Raw genomic sequence first — 21,495 nt, 5'->3', positions numbered from 1 at the left:
AATACGTGTGCGAGAATTAAGGTAACTGGGCAAGATGGACATGTGGCTCCGTGATGGCGGTGAGAGACTTTTAAGCTGGTGTCGAGACGGCGAGATTTTGTTAAACTCGTGGAAGACAAAATAAACAGTAAAAAATAAAAGCAGACAGTGTTTGGAAAGTGACGGTAATAAATGCCTTTTGCTAAAACAAAACAAAAAAAGCAGAATTTGAATGATTTATTTTTGTTTGTTCTTTTCCGACGGTACCAGACGGCTTGGGGCTCCGAAAGAGGTTTGACGTGTAACGAACACGGTACGAACGTTACAGCTACGTTACAATATCAAAATAATTATTATATTATAAATTATGTATTCTACTGGGTTATGTTGTATATATAGTTTTACTAGTAAATGCATAGTATAAATTATCTATTTGTGTATCTATATCACTCTGTATGCTTGTCTGTCTGTCCGCTTCATATTTTCTCAGAAACTACTGAGCCGATCTAGCTGATTTTTTGTATGGATCTTTGTTATAAGGTGCAGCAAACTAAGTATTATGGTATCTGTTCGATGCACAATTAGATATTAATGGAGATAAGTCGCCACGATACCACATGTACTCTAGGATTTTGTCTCGGAAACTACTGGGGCTTATATATCTTAAATTTTGCATGGACCTTTGTTATAATAAGGTGCAGCGAACTAAGTACTATGCACAGTAAGGTATTAACAGAAATTAGTATTTAATCGGAAAATGAGCTCAAATAACCATACTCAACCATTAATTTGGCATAAAGAAATCATTCTGAGTCAACGAGCTTTAACTTTTGCCCATTTTTAAAATGTCTAGTATCTAAAATATTTGCCACTAGAGCAATTCCGATGAGGTCTGCTAGTAAATAACCAGCGAATCTTCTCAGTTGAATTTAAAGAAATAAATTGGTCTGTCTCATCGCGTGATTAAATTACTCATTCACCCCTGAGATGATGAATAAATTTCTTACGGTCAAATTTCATCACACTCTGGCTGCGTCTTTATCGTCTCTGCGGATAAGAATGGCGTGCTTATCGCTAGAATTGATGCAGCCGACAAGATTTTAAATTAAACGTGTTTCATTAAACGGAGTTGTTGACTATAGCCGAAAGAATACACATTAAAAACAACGTAAGTTTTTTTTTGATTTTTTGATTTTTATTTTTTGCTAAAGTATTTAATTGATTATTTACTAGGCTGTTGTTTTATAGTTTGGCAGAGTTGATATCAAATATTTGTACAAAGTGTTTATAATTTTTTTCACAGCCATTAATACAGAATGCTTAATCGATGTTATATTTCTATAAGTCTGTTTGTCTGTCTGTTTGTCTGTCTGTCCGTTCTACTTTTTCTCGGAAACTACTTGGCTGATCTAATTTAAATTTTGTTCTGACCTTTGTTATGATAAGGCCTATGATAACAGAATATTCTTTTCATTGTTTGACTCTTGAGTTTATATACGACACAGTAAGATACAGTTAATCAACTGAGAACCATATCACTCTGTATAAAATCATATAAGATATCAAGATACACACTCGAGAGTCAAAACGACGAAAAGAAAATGCTGTTGTCCTAGCCCTGGCTATGATACGATGTATCGATGTCATCGGGCAGTATTAGCAAGATCTAGCTGGAAGAAAAAATACTATTTATAGTCTGAAGAAAAAAAAAAACTCGACCGAGAGTCGGGAATTAAATAATTACCGATTGAGTCAAAATCACTTGCCAAGGTTATGCTATCCAAAAAAAAATGTTTCCACAACCGTAAATTCTTAGTTTAAATTTTTATACATTTTCAAAAATGTTTCTTTTTTTATACTGCTAAACTATTTATTTCTTCTGATGAGAAAAGTATAACTATCGAAACTCCAGAGATTTAGGAATAACCTCTAATATATTGCCAGTCTTTGAACTCTTGTTGAGTCAATGAGCAATGTATATTTTGTATGTGTCATCAGTTACTTTTCTTTGTTTACATATGCACACATATACATATATAGATATGTACATACATACATGCACACACACACACACACATATATATATGTGTGTGTGTGTGTGTGTGTGTGTGTGTGTGTGTGTGTGTGTGTGTGTGTGAGGGCAATTGAATTATGCTCATTAACCCTTATAACATTTATTAATCGTTAAAAACAGCAAATACAAGATACAAAGAATTATTTCCGCAGGGGGTGTGAGTTCCACACCCCTGAGGTTAATCTTGCGTAACCAACGAACTGTTCCGACATTTTAAAATACAACCACTGCAAGAAAGAAGAAGAAAAATAGAAAGAAAGAAAAGATATACAAAAAACTGTTTGACTCCGAAATATATTTAAATTATAAATTTCAAACAAGTAAAATAGTTGTTTATTTTCATAATATTGCGTTTGTGATTTGGCTTTCAAACGTACCTGATACGTATATTATTTTATTCAAATTCGTTTCTATTTCATGGAGTTTCAAATATTTGACCTTTTCTTCAGGGAAAATAGTGACACATTTTTTTTATAGATTGTTATAATATTGATGGTTAGCGGGAACAATTAGAAATTGTAATGTTCTAATAGGATAATATTTTTTTTTAATGGTATTAAAAGGTGTTTAAAAAGAGATTCTTTATTAATGTCTATGAATTTGAATTTTTAACAAATATATATATATATATATATATATATATATATATATATATGCAGAGTGGACCGATAAAATTGTCGCCCTAGAAAAGACAGCATAATTCCATTTCCGTTCGAAGAAAATCGTTTTTTTTTGTTGTTTTTTTTTTTGCAGACCATCTACTAGTTGGCCAGTTTTGTACTAATCCCATGATCAATAAGAGTCTTCTATCATGACTGAAAGTGACATAATGTTCCATAAGCGAGTTCCGAGATGCGCCGCTCTACAACTCATGCTGTTTACCGATCCAAGTTATGACAGCAGGACCATTGCCAGCACCTTCAAAATACAAAGCCGGACGGTGCAATGCTTGAGGGCGTAGCTCAATGAATTTTCCTCACACGGTTATGGTCTTTGGTGTAGTTTCAAGTGAGAACGAATGCTACGACTTTGTACCCTTCTCTCACAGGACTACTCCCCCCCCACCGCCGACCTAAACCTGCTGGACTACTTCGTTTGGTCGTACGTACGTAGAAAACATAACCAACATGACCTTGCAAAACACCAAAAGCCAGCCTAATATCCGTCATTCGCCGAGTATTCGCCGAGTATTCGCCGAGTATTCGCCGAGCACTCAGTGGCGCATGTGGAAAGGGCATGCTCCCAGTTCCCGAGCCGTATAGAGGCGGAGATTGAAGCTGAAATCGACTATATTATATAGTTGTCAGTTCTACTATATAAACAAGTTACCTGAATTTATTTTTTCAATAAACGTTTTAAAATAAAACTGCAATGTTGGTTTATTTAGAGCGACAAATTTATTGTTCCAGCATATATATATGTGTGTGTGTATTTATATATGTGTGTATATATATACATATACATATATATATTATTAGCCATATCTATCCATCAATAATTAAAATCTTTAAATAAAGTACTAAAACTTTTATTTTGTAGATCCATAGATAGACAGACAGACGGACGGATAGATAGATAGATAGATAGATAGATAGATAGATAGATAGATAGATAGATACTTTGCTCCCGGGAGTGTACTATAACTTGTTCATGTCTGCGTTGCAAATGATGTGTTTTTTCCTTGTCCATTAATTTCGCATGAAACGAAATGCGTTGCTACACCAAAAAGACTTATTTATTGCTTGTCACAGTTGGCGTTTTTTGATCGCGAATACCTTGTCAAACGATACCGTCGGTTCTCATTCCGCTCGGATGAACGAACCCCAATTCCCAAATCAGTCTTAATAACCCAGAATGACACGCCAAATTGATCTCCTCTGTAAGACCATCCGTGTATAAACTAGTTGAGAAATCCGGATTAGGGTGAAAATAATACGTGGCATCCAGTGTGGAATCAGACAAACTACGCAACAAAGATTGCATGATGATTGTTTTGGAAAGGTGACCTGCACGTCATGATAGTAAGTGCGTTTGCTAATGCGCAAGGAGAATGGAATTTTCAATTGTCGGTTGAATAATTAAAAAATAAACACTCAATATATGGCATTTTCTTGAAAAAGATTTCTGCCTCAACAGAAAAATGTTCAATAAAATGTTTAAGTGGAAAATTATTTTACCGAAAACTATTAATATTTAACTTTAAAAAGGAAGATATTAGAATTTAAAAAAAAATAATATTTTATTTACACTCAATCAGGCTTGACCTTTTGGTCAAGATCAAAGTGTAGTATCTGTTCTTCAGATGCTGCAATTCCATTTCTTGTTCTCTTTCGGTGGAGGGTCAGTCCTTCACGACTGAGACAATTTTTTTTTATTTTTGTACTTTTTCTCCACGTTAAAAAACGACCCTGGTGTCTAACTCTGTCCCGTGGGGAGGCATAGTAAATAGGTACACTCAATCAGATGTGCCTTATGCACTAATAAAAATGTAATTGGCATTTTGTTGCACTTTTTAAGATTTTAAATATTGATAAATTTTCTCATTTTAAAAAACGATGATTATATTTTTTTCATTTTAAAAAACGATTATTATAATTTTTTGACAGAAGAAATAAAATGAATTGCATATAAAACATTAAAAGAAAAATGTTGAATCATCCAATTATATCAATAAATATTGTCAGATTTTGTAAATAAATTTTGTAAAAAATAATTATTTAGTAAACTGATTTTAATTTTCTTTAATAAAAAAAACGGTTGAAATATTTTAAATCAGTAAATTGTCAATATATTTTTTATATAAAAAAGTATTATTGGATTGGTTTTTAAATTGTAAAACAAAAAAAAATAATGAAAAAATTCAAAAACAGCAAATAATTAATAAATATTGTCATTATAAAAATTTCTTCACATACAGACATAATTTATGTATGATTGATTATAATGAAATAAAACATGTTTTCTTAGCAATATTAATAAAAAGATCGTTTTTTTATGAAAAAATTGAATAAATTCGCTGATTTGGGATATTTTAATGTCGTTTTTTTCTTTTTACAAATTAAAATTAATCTAATAAATGTATTTTTATTATTACAAAATTTATTGATAATTTACTGATGTTAGATTTTTCTTCTGATTTAAAATATATTATATGTGATGCCTCTTTCTAATCCTGTAATGTTGTACACGTTTACACGGGACCCAACACAACTCCTTTTTTGTAGCAACATTTATTTTCTTCGTTTTCCTGCGACGCCCGACTTCTCATTACAAATGTGACGTCACCAACGTGATCTTTTTATAGTCTTTTTCTTTTTGACTTGGTTTGAAGTAATTTCATATATGGCTTGGTATTTCGTACACGGCTTGGTAATTGCGCTTTGTTACAATCACCCAGCATTTAATATGCACACACACACACGTGTGTGTGTGTGTGCATATTAAATGCAGCGTCGGCGCGTATATATATATATATATATATATATATATATATATATATATATATATATATACTTTAGAATAATGAATGCAATAGATCTGGTATGAAAAGCCAGTGATTATCGGTCTTACAAAATATTATTGGCTGTAATATTTTATAAAGACAATCCCAGTTAAATTAAAATTGCTCAATATACCAGATAGAGCAAATAAAACGTCGGAGAAGAGGCTAACATAAATAACCAAGCCAACCTCTCGTTACCCTTCACCACCATCTCAAGCGTCACCATTTAATACTAAACTAAACGACCAGAAACACAATTTACTACTAATTGTATAAAGGTCGGTACCCTTTATATACGTAATAATTAAACATCCTCGCAAACGATTAGCTAAAATAATCTACGGATCCGCCACGCTTGTAATTATAATGTTAATATATACCTACAAGATGTATTATCGTAAAGCAACGCTACATTACCCCAAACGATAACTTATTACCCAACTAGAGAACTGTATATTCCTAAAACGAAGCATACAACCTATCAAATATATACATATTCTAATATTGCAGACAGGATAAACAACCAAATGAAAGAATGATGACCATTGAAATTAAATTTATATATAGATATAAAAACCTCTGCCAGGATAATTACTTCAAACACTGTGATAGAGGGGAAAATATAACTACCTGTATTTATTTAAATTTTTATTATTAAGTATTTATTTAAATCATACAAATAAGACCATACATCTTTTCAACTAACTGTTAATTTGACCATATGGGCAGGTATCTTATAAACAAACAAGCAAACGAATAAATAAAGAATTTGAAAACTAGAAACAAATTAACAGATAAAAAAGAATAATCAATTAATAAATTATAAAAATAAAAATTAAATGAACCAAGAAATAAAGAAACAAAACTTAGTCGCCACCAAAAAGGAAAAAAAAAAACAACCATAAAAACTTAAGAACAATAGGAATGGGGAATGAAGTCAGAACAACTATATATTGGTAAATATAGATTGGTTCATTTATTCAATAAGGGAATACAAATAATTAGTTAGGGGATAGACTCCCTCCAACATCATCTATAATTTTAATTGATCTATTTCGTTCCTAATGAATCCCACGCTAGACGTCGCATCCCATTATGTTACCTAGCATTTTCTCTACTCTTCTGATGAGAAGCATTAGGCTCCGAAATGCCTTGGCATAAAGAATCCCTTCTATCTCCTAACTAATTGTTTGTAATCCCTTATAGAATAAATTAACCAATCTATATATCCCAATGTAAAGTTTTTGTGACCTCATTTCCCATTCCTATTGTTCTCATATATATATATATATATATATATATATATATATATATATATATATATATATATTAGTGCGTTACTATTATTTTTAGTATACAGAATTATAAAAAAATTTCGCTGAGTAAAAATGCAAAATCCATTCAATTAATCATGAAACAAGCTACGCACAAACACACATATAAATATACATCTCGTACTTTGGGGTAATTGCGCCAACTAGTTAAAAGTACCCTTTAGCAACCACGCATATAAAGAGCACTCTTTTTTTAGTTGGCGCAATTACCCATGATTTGGCGCAATTACTCCAATCAACGGTATATATATATATATATAAGTGAACGTGTCTGTGTGTGTGCACATTTCCCTACGCAATAACTCTGTCAATTTGTAGTCTACAGACGCAAAATCGATATACGGGGTACTGAGATTTGGGAAAATCGATGTGATCGGTTTTGCGCCAGAAATTTGGCTGTTAAGGGGTCAAAGTTCAACGATTTTACCTTTGAGAACTCTACCAAACTCCCTATGACAATTTGGGGCCTAAACACTTGAAATTTTAGATATAGGTTCCTTGGACATGGATCTAACTAAATAACTTGATTTTAGCCCAAAACAATAAATGTTAAGGGGTCATAATAGGTGTCAATGTTTAAAAAATTGACCTTTTTATGTGTGTGTGTTTTTTTTTTTTTTTCTCAGCATATATCTCAAAACACCCGGGCATCGCCGGGTTGTAATGCTAGTATATATATATAAAATTGAACGAATCTGTGTGTCTGTGTGTCTGTCTGTGTGTGTGTGTGTGCACATTTCCCTACGCAATAACTCTGTCAATTTTTAGTCTGCAGATTCAAAATTTGATATACAGTGTACTGAGATTTGGGAAAACCTTTATGATCGGTTTTCGGCCAGAAATTTGGCGAGTAAGGGGTAAAAGTTCAACGATTTTTCCTTTGAGAACTCTACTAAATTTCTCCGACAATTTTGGGTCTAAACACTTGACATTTTAGATATAGGTTCCTTGGACATGGATTTAACTTAATAACTTGATTTGAGCCCAAAAACATTAAATGTTAAGGGGTACTAATAGGGGTCAAAATTTTAAAAAATTAACCGTTTTTTTTTGTTTTTATTTTTTTGCTCAGCATAAACTTCCAAACACCCGGGCAACGCAAGGCACCCATGCTAGTATATCTATAAAAGTGAACGTGTCTGTATGTCTGTCTGTGTGGCTGTGTGTGTCTGTGTATTTTTCCCTACGCAATAACTCTCTCAATTTTCAGTCTACAGACTCGAAATTTGATATACAGGCTACTGAGATTTGGGAAAATCTTTATGATCGGTTGTCGGCCAGACATTTGGCTGTTAAGGAGTCAAAGTTCAACGATTTGACCTTTGAGAACTCTACCCAATTCCTCCGACAATTTTGGGTGTAAACACTTGAAATTTTAGATATATGTTCCTTGGACATGGGTCTAACTTTATAACTTCATTTAAGCCCAAAACAATAAATGTTAAGGGGTTATAGTAAGGGTCAAAGTTTTAAAAAATTGACCGCTTTGTTTTTTTTTTCTCTTTTTTTTTTTTTTTTTGCTTAACAACATTCACTTCCAAACACCCGTGCAACACCGGGCTGAAATGCTAGTATATATATATATATGCTAGTATATATATATATATATATATATATATATATATATATATATATAAATGCTAGTATATATATATATATATATATATATATATATATATATATATATATATATATACTAGCATTTCAGCCCGGTGTTGAACGTGTGTCAACGTGATTATATATATATATATATATATATATATATATATATATATATATATATATGTATATAAAATCACATTGACACACCGGTTCTCGCCAGATCACTGAAGTTAAGCAACGATGAGTCTGACCAGTACCACATGGGTAACCATTTGAGAAGGCTAGGCGCTGTAGGTATGGCTCAGAGACGTAGAAATTCCCAGGTTGGTATCTGAAGACGCATTTTGTTCACTGGGAGAGATGCACCCTCAGTCTTCGTTAAGGCATGCATTTACAAAAAAAACTTTAATGTAAAACCTGAGGTGTATTGTCTACCCTGTCTTGTAGCAGCCATTGCACCGACAAAGATTAGCAGTTTTACCAAAAAGTGTCGTTGGTTCTGCATAAACAGATCATCTATATGGATTTTTGTTGTTGTAACGGCGCTCATACGTCGAAATCGATGGGAGGGTCCATCTGTTGCCACATCTGGGCAGGAGCTGCTAAAGACCTTCTCCTGTCTTGGCTTCATAGCTTAGTGGACGGAGGCCTTTTCTCTTCTTTGCAACCTCTGTCTCACAGAAGAGATGTTGCGAGCCTGTCTCTGCTTCATCGTCATTTTCATAATGAGTGCTCGTCCGAACTCCAATCTATGGTCCCCTCTCGATAAACATTTACGAGAAACACTCGTCTAGCTGAAAACACTATCAATAATTTCCCCCACTCTTTATCTGTGCCTAAACCTAAACGTGCGTTCCATGAGCAAAGTTTCTTTCTTAGAACTGCACACCTGTGGAACTCTCTTCCATTTGCTTGCTTTCCGACTGACTATAATATTGTCGTGTTCAAGTCCAACGTAAACAAGTTCTTGAATAGCCGTTCCCCTCAAGTAATCAAATTTACCAAATTTCCACTAGTAACAATTACTACGTCACTGTCCCAATGACCACTGTACGCTTATTAATCTTTATCCTCGAGTGGCCTCTGAGTTTTGATAAGTGGTGAGTTCTTTGTAATATATATATATATATATATATATATATAAAGAGAGAGAGAGAGAGAGAGAGAGAGAGAGAGAGAGAGAACTGTTTTGTTTTCATTGCGGGTCATTTGTATGACTTAGCGACAACCAGCATAACAACGTTGAGAATTGAAACCATAACCAGGAAAGCTTCCTCCTGTGGCATGCAACCAAGCACTTAGTAGTATAACGTATAATAACATAGCAATTCCACTCCACCCTCTTTTGTGTATATTCTACGTTAGTGAAAAGCTTATGATGGAAACTCTGCCAGGAGGTGCTCGACCTAAAAGTAGGTAGTTCATTAGATACAAATACGAATTACACAAATATTTACACAATGAATAAATATTTACTTTTGTATTTGTTTTAGCCACTCATTGGATCATGTAAGTTATATTTCACTGATATCATTGGCAAATGTATGGATCAACTTCGAAAAATCTTGCAGCATAGTTAACATAATAGTGTAAGAGGGTGGAAGATATATTGATATTACGAGAGCAACATTTCTATTCTCAAAAAAAAAAAGAACCTTTCTTATATATATAAATATATATATATATATATATATATATGTGTGTGTGTGTGTGTGTGTGTGTGTGTATATATATATATATATACATATATAAGTATATATATATATATATATACATATATATAAGTATACATATATATATATTTGGTAAAACTGGTAATTAGTAAAAACTTGAAGAGAGTGCTCAATACTATTGCAGAGCAAATATGTGTTTTATTTTTTATTACCGTTCTATCTGTTTGGTTATATATGTTTCAGATGTTGGACCATGTTTACGATCCAACAGCCTCGCCAGGCCTAGCAGAAGTGGTTGTTAATTATTGGAATATATATATATATATATATATATATATATATATATATATATATATATATATATATATATATATCGGGTGGCATTTTAAACGTAATAATTTCTGTTTATATTCCTATTCATAGATCAGATAGGATTCCAAACCACGTTGTTATGATGACTGAACTTATGCATTTATGATTCGAACAGTGACAGCGAATATTCTTTAAGGCATACATCTACAAGGAAAACTTTCATGTGAAATCTGACCTCTACTGTCTGCTCTGCCTTGTAGCAGCCATTGCACCGACAGTAACAGTGAACAGCGAATATTCTTACGTTTTCAGAGAAGAAACATTCCAAGATGGCTGTTCACGCATAATAGGAGAATCAACAGAGAATTTATATTGAAACATTTCATTTATTTATTAAATATTTTTTTTTTGTTTTTATGTGTTTCCGTATTGTAAAAAAAATATATATTATATGAGAAAGATGTTGTAGCTTCCTTGAGGCATTGTGGTCAGTGTGGAAGTAGTTGTGGCTATATTGTCATTATTCTTTTATAGACTAGCTGGTGTAAACTTCATAATAATGCTGTACATATTGCTTTTATCTCATCTGGTAACAGGGCGTAGACGCGCGTATGGCGACTGTATGCAAAAGCCAAGCCGTGTGCGAAGTGACGTCTCGGCGACGAAGAAAAGGAATATGTATAAAAAGAAAAAAAGTGTGCGCAGACCGAGTATCGAGTTTTATTCGGGGAAAAGTACCAGGAAATAAATGTCGTTGTTCAACTGGAACAAAAAGAAGTCGAGTTTTTATTCCTTGTCTTTGTTTCCTTTATGATGGAGTTACAACGTGTTAGGTCCCTACATGTTAATACGTGTATAAACTTACACTCTGAGACAGTTATTCTGATAGTTCTCTCTGAAAGTATGAATTACGTTTTATTTCATAATAAAATCATGGACATAAATTCTCTACACAAAATAATTTCCGTCTTTTAAAGATGATTTCAAGTAAAAATTACATTTTAAGATTTATTGGTTTAGGAAGTAAAAATGTCAAACAGATTTTCCCGACAATCACATCCTCGAACGATGAAAGGAATCAGAAAAATATCGAATTAAAAAGAAATATATATATAAAAATGCTGCGGTTTTTTAACATTGATATCGCGTTCAAGGCGATTGCTTTTATCACCCCTATGTATACGCGTTCATGTATTTAAAAATGGTCCTTAAAGCAATCGTTTCAACGGATTTAATTGTGTAAAAAATATCAGTCTACACAATACACAAATAATAAATCTATGTTAAAATATAGGAATAAAACATCAGTAGATATAGGACAAAAAGAAATTAAAAAAAAAAACGCATACCGAACAAAACTAAGGACAATATTTTCGTAGCAATATTAAACGCGGATGAATATCTTTTTATTCATAATATTCGCCTTGACATAAATTGATGTGGGTCATTCCAAAAGTAAAGCGTCCTGATTTTTAACACAAAAGTTGAAGAGCTACGAGGATAGAAGTAGTATAATTAAAACGAGCGACCGTTCTACAGAGTCAACATATTTTTCATGTTTTTTTTCTGTGAAATCAATGACGTATCTCTGCTTCGTATGCACGTCCTTGTCAAAAGTTTATTAGTCTCACACCGTCAGTATTTGAAAGAGAGTGATGAAATGTTCGAGTCATAAATGCATAAGTTCAGTCATCATAACGAGGTGGTTTGAAATCCTATCTAATCCATGCGAGCGGAATATAAACAGAAATTATTACGTTTAAAACGCCACCATATATATATATATATATATATATATATATATATAGAGAGAGAGAGAGAGAGAGAGAGAGAGAGAGAGAGAGAGATAGATAGATAGATAGATAGATAGATAGATAGATGCTCTTTATTTGTTTTTACATAAGCAGTAATGTGTTGCTACATAGCTATGGGCATGTTTCAGTCAGCTAGTTACTAGTAACTAGAGACCTCTTCAGGCGAAACAGCTTATATGAAAGCAAAATTTGCAATGCAAATATCAGAGGGAGTTAATATCCTTTAACCTTTAAATATCAGGAAAATGTTGTGAAAAATAAGATTTGGTTGTATGTAAATAAAACCCAATAGGATTTCAGATTTGAGTCTGTGTTTAGATATATGAATGAATGGGAAAGTATGGGGGTGTTAAAGATCGAGATGGAGATAATGAGGACTAGAAAGAAAGGTAGTCGTATGCGTGTGTGACGGCCGCCCTAAATCTCAAACATACTAGTTTGTCTAAAAAACGGAAAGAAAAACTGTGGCATTTTAAGACATTTCTCAACGTTTCGTCCCCATGCTCAACCATTCGTATCATTCTCCTGAGGAAGTCCCCCGAAAATGGGGACGAAACGTTGAAAATTTTCTGAAAAAGGCCACACGTTTTCTTCCCCTTTTTTTTTCATAATGTTATTATTATACCTGCTTTTATTTTCATACTAGTGTGTATAGGTTCAAATATATACGTGTGTGTGTGTGCGCGCGCGTGTGTGTGTGCGCGCGTGTGTGCGTGTGTGTGTGTGTACTTTTTTATAATTTTCTATTTTCGATATTTGTTTTTATTGGTGATTTTTCCATTTTTTCCAGTTTTCTTTTTTTTTAGGGGGGGGGTCTGTTTTCATAAAACTTACAATGTTTTGTGTGTGTGTGTGTATGTGTGTGTGTGTGTGTGTGTGTGTGTGCGTGAAGACTTCGAACGCAAAATGCGATAAACGTATTATTTTAAGACGAATATGATTCAACCAGTGAATCATACTGATCAATGTAGAAAGCACCGTTTAATTTCCACAAGAGTCACGTGAGTTTACATTATTTTTCTTTTAGTTATTGTCCTCGAAATTGGCGTACATATATTGTTAGGAAAATTATTTAAAATAATAGCTTAAACTTTAGCACTTACTTTTTTTACCACCTTCGTAAAAAAAATGAATTCTTAGCCATGTCAAATCTCGGCACATATCTATTTTAAATATAAAAGGCTATATGTCTGTCTGTATGTCTGTCTGCATGTAGGTCTGTATGACTGTGTGTCTATCAGTCTGTCTCCATGTTTTCAAACTCTATCTCCTCCGAAACTAAAAGTCGCTAGGAGCCTCAAATGATTGGATTTTCCATCGACCGTTCTTTTATGGGTCTTTAGCCGGTTAAAATAGCTTTTAAGGGGTCAAAAATGGGTCAAAATTGAAAAAAATATCATTATATATTTCGTACATTCATCTTATTTTATTTTTAATTTTTGATCAGTTCACATGCGTGTCACGTTGTTACAGTGGTAACTTCACCAGTTCTGAATGCTACAGTTTTGTTTTTGATTTCGATTCTAGCTGATGGCACCTAAATACTATGTTTTTTTAAACATTTTTAATCACAACTCTATAATAATATATACGAAATCTGGACAAATTAAAATTTCATATTTAAGCGTATTTTTCAACCGGGCTGTTATGATAAGGTCTTTCTTTCTGATCTTCTCTGGGCTTCCTTGGGACAAATTTCGCGCAAATCTTCCGCATCTTTAGTTCCTCGCGAATATTTGCGTGTACAATTCCCATACTGACATCAAACTGTGCAAGTATTGTTTCTATAAACATACGATAATCTTTATCCATGAAATTCTTTATTTGGCTAATTAACTCTGGCATTCTGACTTTCTTACTCCTCCGACAAATCTCATCATATCTCATAGACTCCCTGTCTTCCTTTAATCTCTTATGCCACTCAAAAACTGATGCTCTTCATACAAGATGGTCCAAAAGCCTCCTAAAGCATTCCATATGTTTCTGTTTAAAAAATAATTTTATTGCATATAATTCTTCTAAATTGTCCTCACGTCCAGACTGCATTCTTGAAAATCACCAGTTGTTAGAATCAGACTTTAGTAGGTTGTATTCCAATTTCTGGTGCAGCTATTCATTTGAACATGAAATCATAAAAGATTGGTAAGTCATCTCATATATAGCAATAACATATTGATTTTTTTTTTTAAGAATCTACGACAATTTTAAATGCCTGTACAAAAAAGAAGTCTGGAAACTTATTGTCGCCATTTTAGAAATCCAACTTTTGTGTGTTGAACATTAAGGAACATTGTCTTTGTGTGTGTGTGTGTGTGTGTGTGTGTGTGTGTGTGCGTGTGTGTGTGTGCGTGCGTGCGTGCGTGCGTGCGTGCGGAGCAAAATCCGATAGAAAGAAAAGAGCTGTTGATTTTTTCCATGCAGAAACTATTGAGTTTAAGAACAGAGTGTAAAAAGTTTGTGAGAAAGTCTGAAAAAAAAATGATGGCTGGCATCCACTATTAAAGGGAAAATAGGTTATGTAGCTGACCTAGTTTCACAAGAAGCACATGTTTTGCAAACCTTGATCACAATAAAAACATTCCTAAGGCATTCTCTTCTGCTGATTGATCTAAGAATTGATTATATAATGTTACGGTCCTGGATATGACCTTAAACTATATCTGATGGTGAGGTCCCAGCTTGCGGGCTTTGGGGATTATGGAGCCACCCTTTAATTTCCATTGCTCTCAGGTCCACTCTGACCAATAGTGTTAGTAGTTGCTAGGGTCCCAAATATGAGTTAAATAGAAACCGACTTGAAAAAAAATACATTCTATTTAAAAACTTTTCTTCCAAATCAATGGATTCGGCATTAAATAACCTGAAAAGGGTTGATATGCAGTAAAACAACCCACCAACCTACCAACATATAATGTTACAAATTGAATTTGCAAATAAAAAAAAATTCTTATGCTGCAATATTATAGTTATGAATTTTTTATATTTTTAGTCGCGTGAAACCGACTCAAGCAGTCACTCCATCGGTCCGTCGGTCGATCTGTTGGTCTATCCGTAACACTTTTGTGCTTGGCCTTTTTGGTTAAGATCAAAGGTCTGTTGTTAATAGATGCTGTTCTTAGCTTTTTCAGTCTTTCTTAGCCGTTTGGCCGAGATCAAAGTGTAGTATAAAAAAAATTTAAAAAATTAAAAATTAAAAAAAAAAAATGCGCACACACACATACAGAAGTTGTATATATATCCTTTTTGCAAAAACGCTGGTGTTTTCATTAGTTAGCTTTAGACTCCACAGAGTGAATGAGGTATTGTGGTAAATGTTGCCAGTCAAGAGTAAAGTCGCCAAAGACTCCATTTTTACTTTAGTTACAAAGACTCTGCAACACTCCCCTCCCCAGTTCTTGTAGGACCTTGTGCCTAAATTTGTTTTGTCTTTTGGAGATTTTACTTTTTTAATTTTTTTAATTTTATATTGGAATTTTTTTAATTGTAATTTTTTCTTTAAACGAAATAAATTAAATATAAAGATCAAAGTGTAGTATCTGTTCCGGCAGATACTGCAAGCAAAGACCATATGTCGGGTCAGCCCCACATATAAGACTTTGGTCAATGTAGGGGCAACCCTTCATACCAATTGTCACTATCTAGCTCCCCTACTCAATGGGGAGTTGGTCCCCATTTCCCCTTCACTCCTCACATTAAAAATCGGCCTTGTATCTAATTTTCTCGGTGGGGAAGCAAATAAATACCGCTTTTCTAAGCCTTTTGGCCAAGATAAAAGTGTAGTATCTGTCTGGCAGATACTGCAAGCAAAGATTATATGTGGGGGCGACCCCACATATATGACCTTGTCAATGTAGGGGCAACCCTTCATACCAATTGTCACTATCCAGCTCCCCTATCTGCTGGGGAGTTGATCCCCATTTCCCCTTCACTTTTAACATTAAAAATCGGCCTTGTGCCTAATTTGCTCGGTGTGGGAGCAAATAAATACCGCTTTTCTTGGCCTTTTGGCCAAGGTCAAATTGTAGTATCTGCCGGAACATATACTGCAAGCAAAGATTATATGTGGGGGCGACACCACAGATAAGACCTTGGTCAATGTAGGGGCAACCCTTCATACCAATTGTCACTATCTAGCTCCCCTACTCCCCGGTGAGCTGGTCCCCATTTCCCCTTCACTCCTCACTTTAAAAATCGGCCTTGTGCCTAATTTGCTCGGTGGGGGAGCAAATAAATGCTCCCCTTTTCTTGGCCTTTTGGCCAAGATCAAAGTGTAGTATCTGTTCTTACTACATGCTGTACTTATGCTTGTAACTTTTCCCTGGCCACATAGTTAAGATTGAAGTGTAGTATATGTTCTTAACAGATGTAACACTTACATTTGTAACTTTTGCTTGGCAATTGGAGGGGGAACCCTTCCATGCTAAGGCATTTTTAGTCGCATGCAAGTCACTCCATCGGTCGGTCTGTAACACATTTACATTTTATTTTATTATTTTTTTAAGCAAGGGGTATGGAGTAACATTTTCGTCCCCCGATTTATCAGAGAGGGACCTATGTTTTCAATGGGTCCGCCTGTCCGTTAGTCCGGATGATTGACGGATAACCGTCCATTAGTTATTCCTGAAATTTTTATTCATTTAAGTCATTTCAGCCCATTTTTCGATCATTTTAGTTTATCTTTAAAAATGTCATGTCAATCCTACATTCACGCATTCATTCATTACACGAGAGCACGCGACTAATGGCTATCGGCCTTGTTTACTAGAGTATCTTGTCCTTTTCTTTTTCAATTTTAACAACTAGTCCTTTACTTTTCCATATTTAAGTTTAACCATATTACTTTTTATGCTCCCATTTTTTTATTGTAAATTCACTTGTTCTTTGTTTTATTTCAGCCTTATATTTTGCCAGCATAAACATCATATGTAATAACAATGTACGGCACTCGTCTGCTTTCAGTAAAATCCCCCAGTTATCCCCTTTTCATTATTTCATTCTCTTTGCTTCACTTGTTACTTCGCTTTTTCGCGTGAGCGGTAAATTAGTAACACCAGTAGTCGCTGAAGCGACGTAGTTGTTATAGAAACCGGTAAAAAAAAAAAACGTCGCTCACCTTCTAACGATTTTTTTTTTTTTGCAATTTTGAACACTAATAAATTCATCATAACTTTTGTTTTACTAAAAAAAATTGAAAATTTGTTTCACAATATAGCTTAGAAGGTGATCTATGAACTGTAATAATTGTTTGAAATTCGGTCAAAAAATGAGTGAACGGTGAAGTTCTAAATGACTAAAACTGCCACTTAACCATATCTTTCAAGCACAGTAGTGTTTGATTCATATATATATATATATATACGTGTGTGTGTATGTATGTGTGTATTATGCCAGGTTATTACACTTTAATTATTTTATTCTAGATTCGTATGCCGTCTCAGTTGGTAAGGTTAAGAAGGAGAAAGATGAGAGAAATAAAACGTCAGAAACCTTTCAAAGTTTGTAGAAAAACGTATCACTCTGTATCGGAAGACGACACGACGAAAATAGATTTAAAAAGAAAAAATGTCTCACTGTGCAAATAGAGTGAAGAATTCCATTCGAAATCCATTTTAGATATCTAAGAATCGTCTAACTTTTTTTTTATTTGTTTTCTTCCTTTCTCTAAACACCTGAAATCGTTTCGTCCGTCATTTTGTTTTAATCCACTTTAATTTGTGTGAAAGGACGGATTTAGAGTTATTGATATCAAGCTTTACACATTCGGCTTTATTTTGGAGTGGGGTATATGATTCTCTCTCTCTCTCTCTCTCTCTCTCTCTCTCTCTCTCTCTCTCTCTCTCTCTCACTCTCACTCTCTCTCCATCCATCCTTCTCTCTCCCCTTCTCTCTCTCTCTTCATATATATATATATATATATATATATATATATATATATATATATATATATATATATATATATACTAGCAAAAGTACTCGTCGTTGACTTGGTTCAAAAACAGCCTACAGAAAATGGACTCTGATTTATGAAAGTATGATAGGTTATGAAAAGGAAGGGTTGTAAATTTGGGTTTGAATTTGGGGGTATCAAAACCAAAGCAAAATATGATAAAAGTAAAAATAAAATAGATAAACCCCATAATTTATTATACCATACCTGTTCACACTGAAACACTTATCACAATATTATGTGGATCTATATAAAAAAAAAAAACCTTGTTAAACTTTGTGACATATTTTCATTCTATGGAGGTCAGGTGCGAATGAACACCCCATGATTTTATTATACCATATTTCTTCAAACTGAAGCATAATTATCAAAGTATACTTACGCATATAGATATGAAAAGATTTTATTAAATTTGTGCCTATTTCCATTATATGGAAGCCAGGCGCGAACGCAGACCCCACAATTTTATTATATCATCCCTATTTAAGTTTAAACATACTTATCAAAGTATCCTCATGTACATCTATATTAAAAACACTTGTAAACGTGTTTTATTTAATTTTGAAATTTTTTATTTCCATACTTTGTGGGCCCCGCAATTTTAGTAAACCACCGTTCTGCCAAATCAAACATACCCATTCCTGTGTCTCGATACATCTTCTATCATTATATGTGATCAGTTTTTTAAAATTGTCAACCATATAGGAGCCTATTCGTGACAAGACACACACATACACACACACACACACATTAGCTTTATATTATAGAAGATAGATATATATATATATATATATAATGATTGCAACGTCTTGTCAGACGAGTGCCACTCCCTCAGGCACTTAAAGTCCATGAGCCCAAAAATGACTTTTTTTAGTGCTACCGGTGAATTCACACGCTCAAGCAGGCATGAAACTGATGACGGTCGTTGAGATCAATTATTACATGCTTCTAGCATTTCAAACCTCCACGCGTCAAACTTTTTCCACCGCCACAGGATCATTTTTATAGGCAAATGCCTGAGGGAGTTTCTACACAAAGATGATGTTACAGAGTCTTAGCTTTGTGCGACAGCTAAGTCTTTCTCCCAGTTCAAAATGTTGAGATCCAGCAACAAGCAAGAGCAAGATAGCCAGCAATAAGTTAAACTGCAACCAGCTTAATTCGGGTACTGGTCTCCCGCTTTATAGTTTTTTTTAAATAAAAATTTGCTTTTCCTAGAAAGGTTGCCTTCCCCATGGCTTACGGGAGCCCTCTCCACCCCAACACACACATACATACACACAAATATACACGGTGCTAGTTGGTCGTTTACCCTTAAAAGGGTTTATTCGCCCTTTATTTATATATATATATATATATATATATATATGAGTGTGTAAAAAGAGAAAGTGAATATGATCTATATATGATTACTTCATTTAATCACATAAATTAATATACAAAGATATAATTTATGCGTAAATTTTTCAGCATTTACTTCTACGGTTCTCGATATATAGGTAGAGCTAGGACGTAAGTTGTGATAATATATATATATATATGGCAATTAAGCTACACAGGATATATATTAGCATGACGATTTCTCACGAGAATGAAACGCTGAATATTCTGTGTAGCTTAATTGCCATATGTTTTCATGAAGCTTCGAAAAACAAAAATGCCTAAAATAAAATAAAGAATGCAGTTTAAATTCCTGGAAAAAATAAATAAATAAATGTAACCTATGGCAGACCTAGCACTTACATAACCTAAAATCTAAAAATAAAAGCGTATTAAACTATGTAAGAATGAAAAAAGGAAACCTTAACTTAGTTTCTGCATTTTTTTTACATCGTTCATTTTTTTATTACGTGTAAGTTATTTTAACGCAATTTTCTTACAAATAAATCTAATTTAATCCGTTGACAACCATAAAAGTATTTTACAACAACGATTTATCCACCGCCTTCATTTTTTTATTTATTCTCCATTTTTTAATACACCTTTCTTAAAAACATTCATACATTTTATTCTACATTACAAACATAAATAAATAACCCCGAAATGTTTTTTTAAGTTGCGTTACAAATAAATAATCAACTCGACAATAAAACGTATTGTTTTTCCGTGTACGATTTCAGCGTCCAAATTGTTTTTTTTTTTTCGCGCTTAAATTAAAAGATATATCAAAATTTGAATTTAACTTTAAGTATTATGGTATCTGTTCAGTGCATATTTACCTATAAGTATGACAAACCACTTATAATTCAATGGGTGTATTTTTTTAAGTAACAATTATAAAAAGAACGGTTCATAGAAATTTATCTGTATTCTTTTTTTCATTTTAATATACTTTCATAGAAAAGTTTCTGTTATGTCACAATAAAAACTATTTCCTTACGTCACAAATGTCACGCTCATGCATTAATGCTAATATAACATACTGACCCAACGGGTCACGGGTAGTCTAGGATATATATATATATATATATATATATATATATATATATATATATAGTCATCGACATACAGTCCTGTTTTGTTTGTATTACAACTCATTAGTGCCGCTAGACTAGCACCTCTCCCAAGCCGAGGATTGAACCTACAACCATCGCTTTGACCGTCACCAGTTCTGCCGATCGAGCTACGGGAACGTGCCCGCGAATAACCTTGCCAAATATATATTTTAAGCAAGTATTCGTTCACCACTTTTATAATGCTCAAACCGCTTATTTATAAACAAACAGCATGCCTCGCATATATATATATATACATATATATATAAATATATATATATATATATATATATGCGAGGCTTGCTGTTTGTTATATGTTTATATATATATATTTGTTATCGTTGTTGTTTTTTTTTTCAAGCGATAAATACGGTTAATATTGGCTCCACCTCGAAGCTCATTTTTCCTTTTTTTATTTACTTAGAAAGTCGCCCTTTAATTTGTTTGGGCGTATATAACATTTTTATTTATTTATTATTTTTAAAACAGTAATCTACGTACACGCGTGTTTCGGGGTAATTACCTCTCGTCAGCGTAGCTCAACTGTTCTTAGGGATCGACGACTTTCTAAGTAAATAAAAAAAAGAAAAATGAGCTTCGATGCAGAGCCAATATTAACCGTATGTATCGCTTGAAAAAAAAACAATAACAAATCCAAATTTATAAGCGGTAAGAATAAACAGTAAAGTCATCAAGGGCTCGCGGCCTAACAGTTAAGGCACCGGACTGTAGTTAACATTGTCTGACGGTCAATCCCTAGGAA

General features: G+C 33.4%; 1 protein-coding gene and 1 pseudogene across 2 annotated transcripts in view; both read left to right on the top strand.

The window, feature by feature from the left end:
* The window catches only part of LOC145277717 (uncharacterized), a 606,741-nt gene that overhangs the window by 339,180 nt on the left and 246,066 nt on the right, over window positions 1-21,495 (top strand). The window lies entirely within an intron of this gene.
* On the top strand, window positions 16,528-16,740 carry LOC145278436 (U2 spliceosomal RNA; annotated as a pseudogene).

The sequence above is a fragment of the Euprymna scolopes genome, chromosome 6 (assembly GCF_053919585.1).
Source record: "Euprymna scolopes isolate OS-2025 chromosome 6, ASM5391958v1, whole genome shotgun sequence".
NCBI lineage: Eukaryota > Metazoa > Mollusca > Cephalopoda > Sepiida > Sepiolidae > Euprymna > Euprymna scolopes.
Note: the sequence above shows the minus strand (reverse complement) of the source record. Positions and strands in the feature narration are given on the sequence as shown.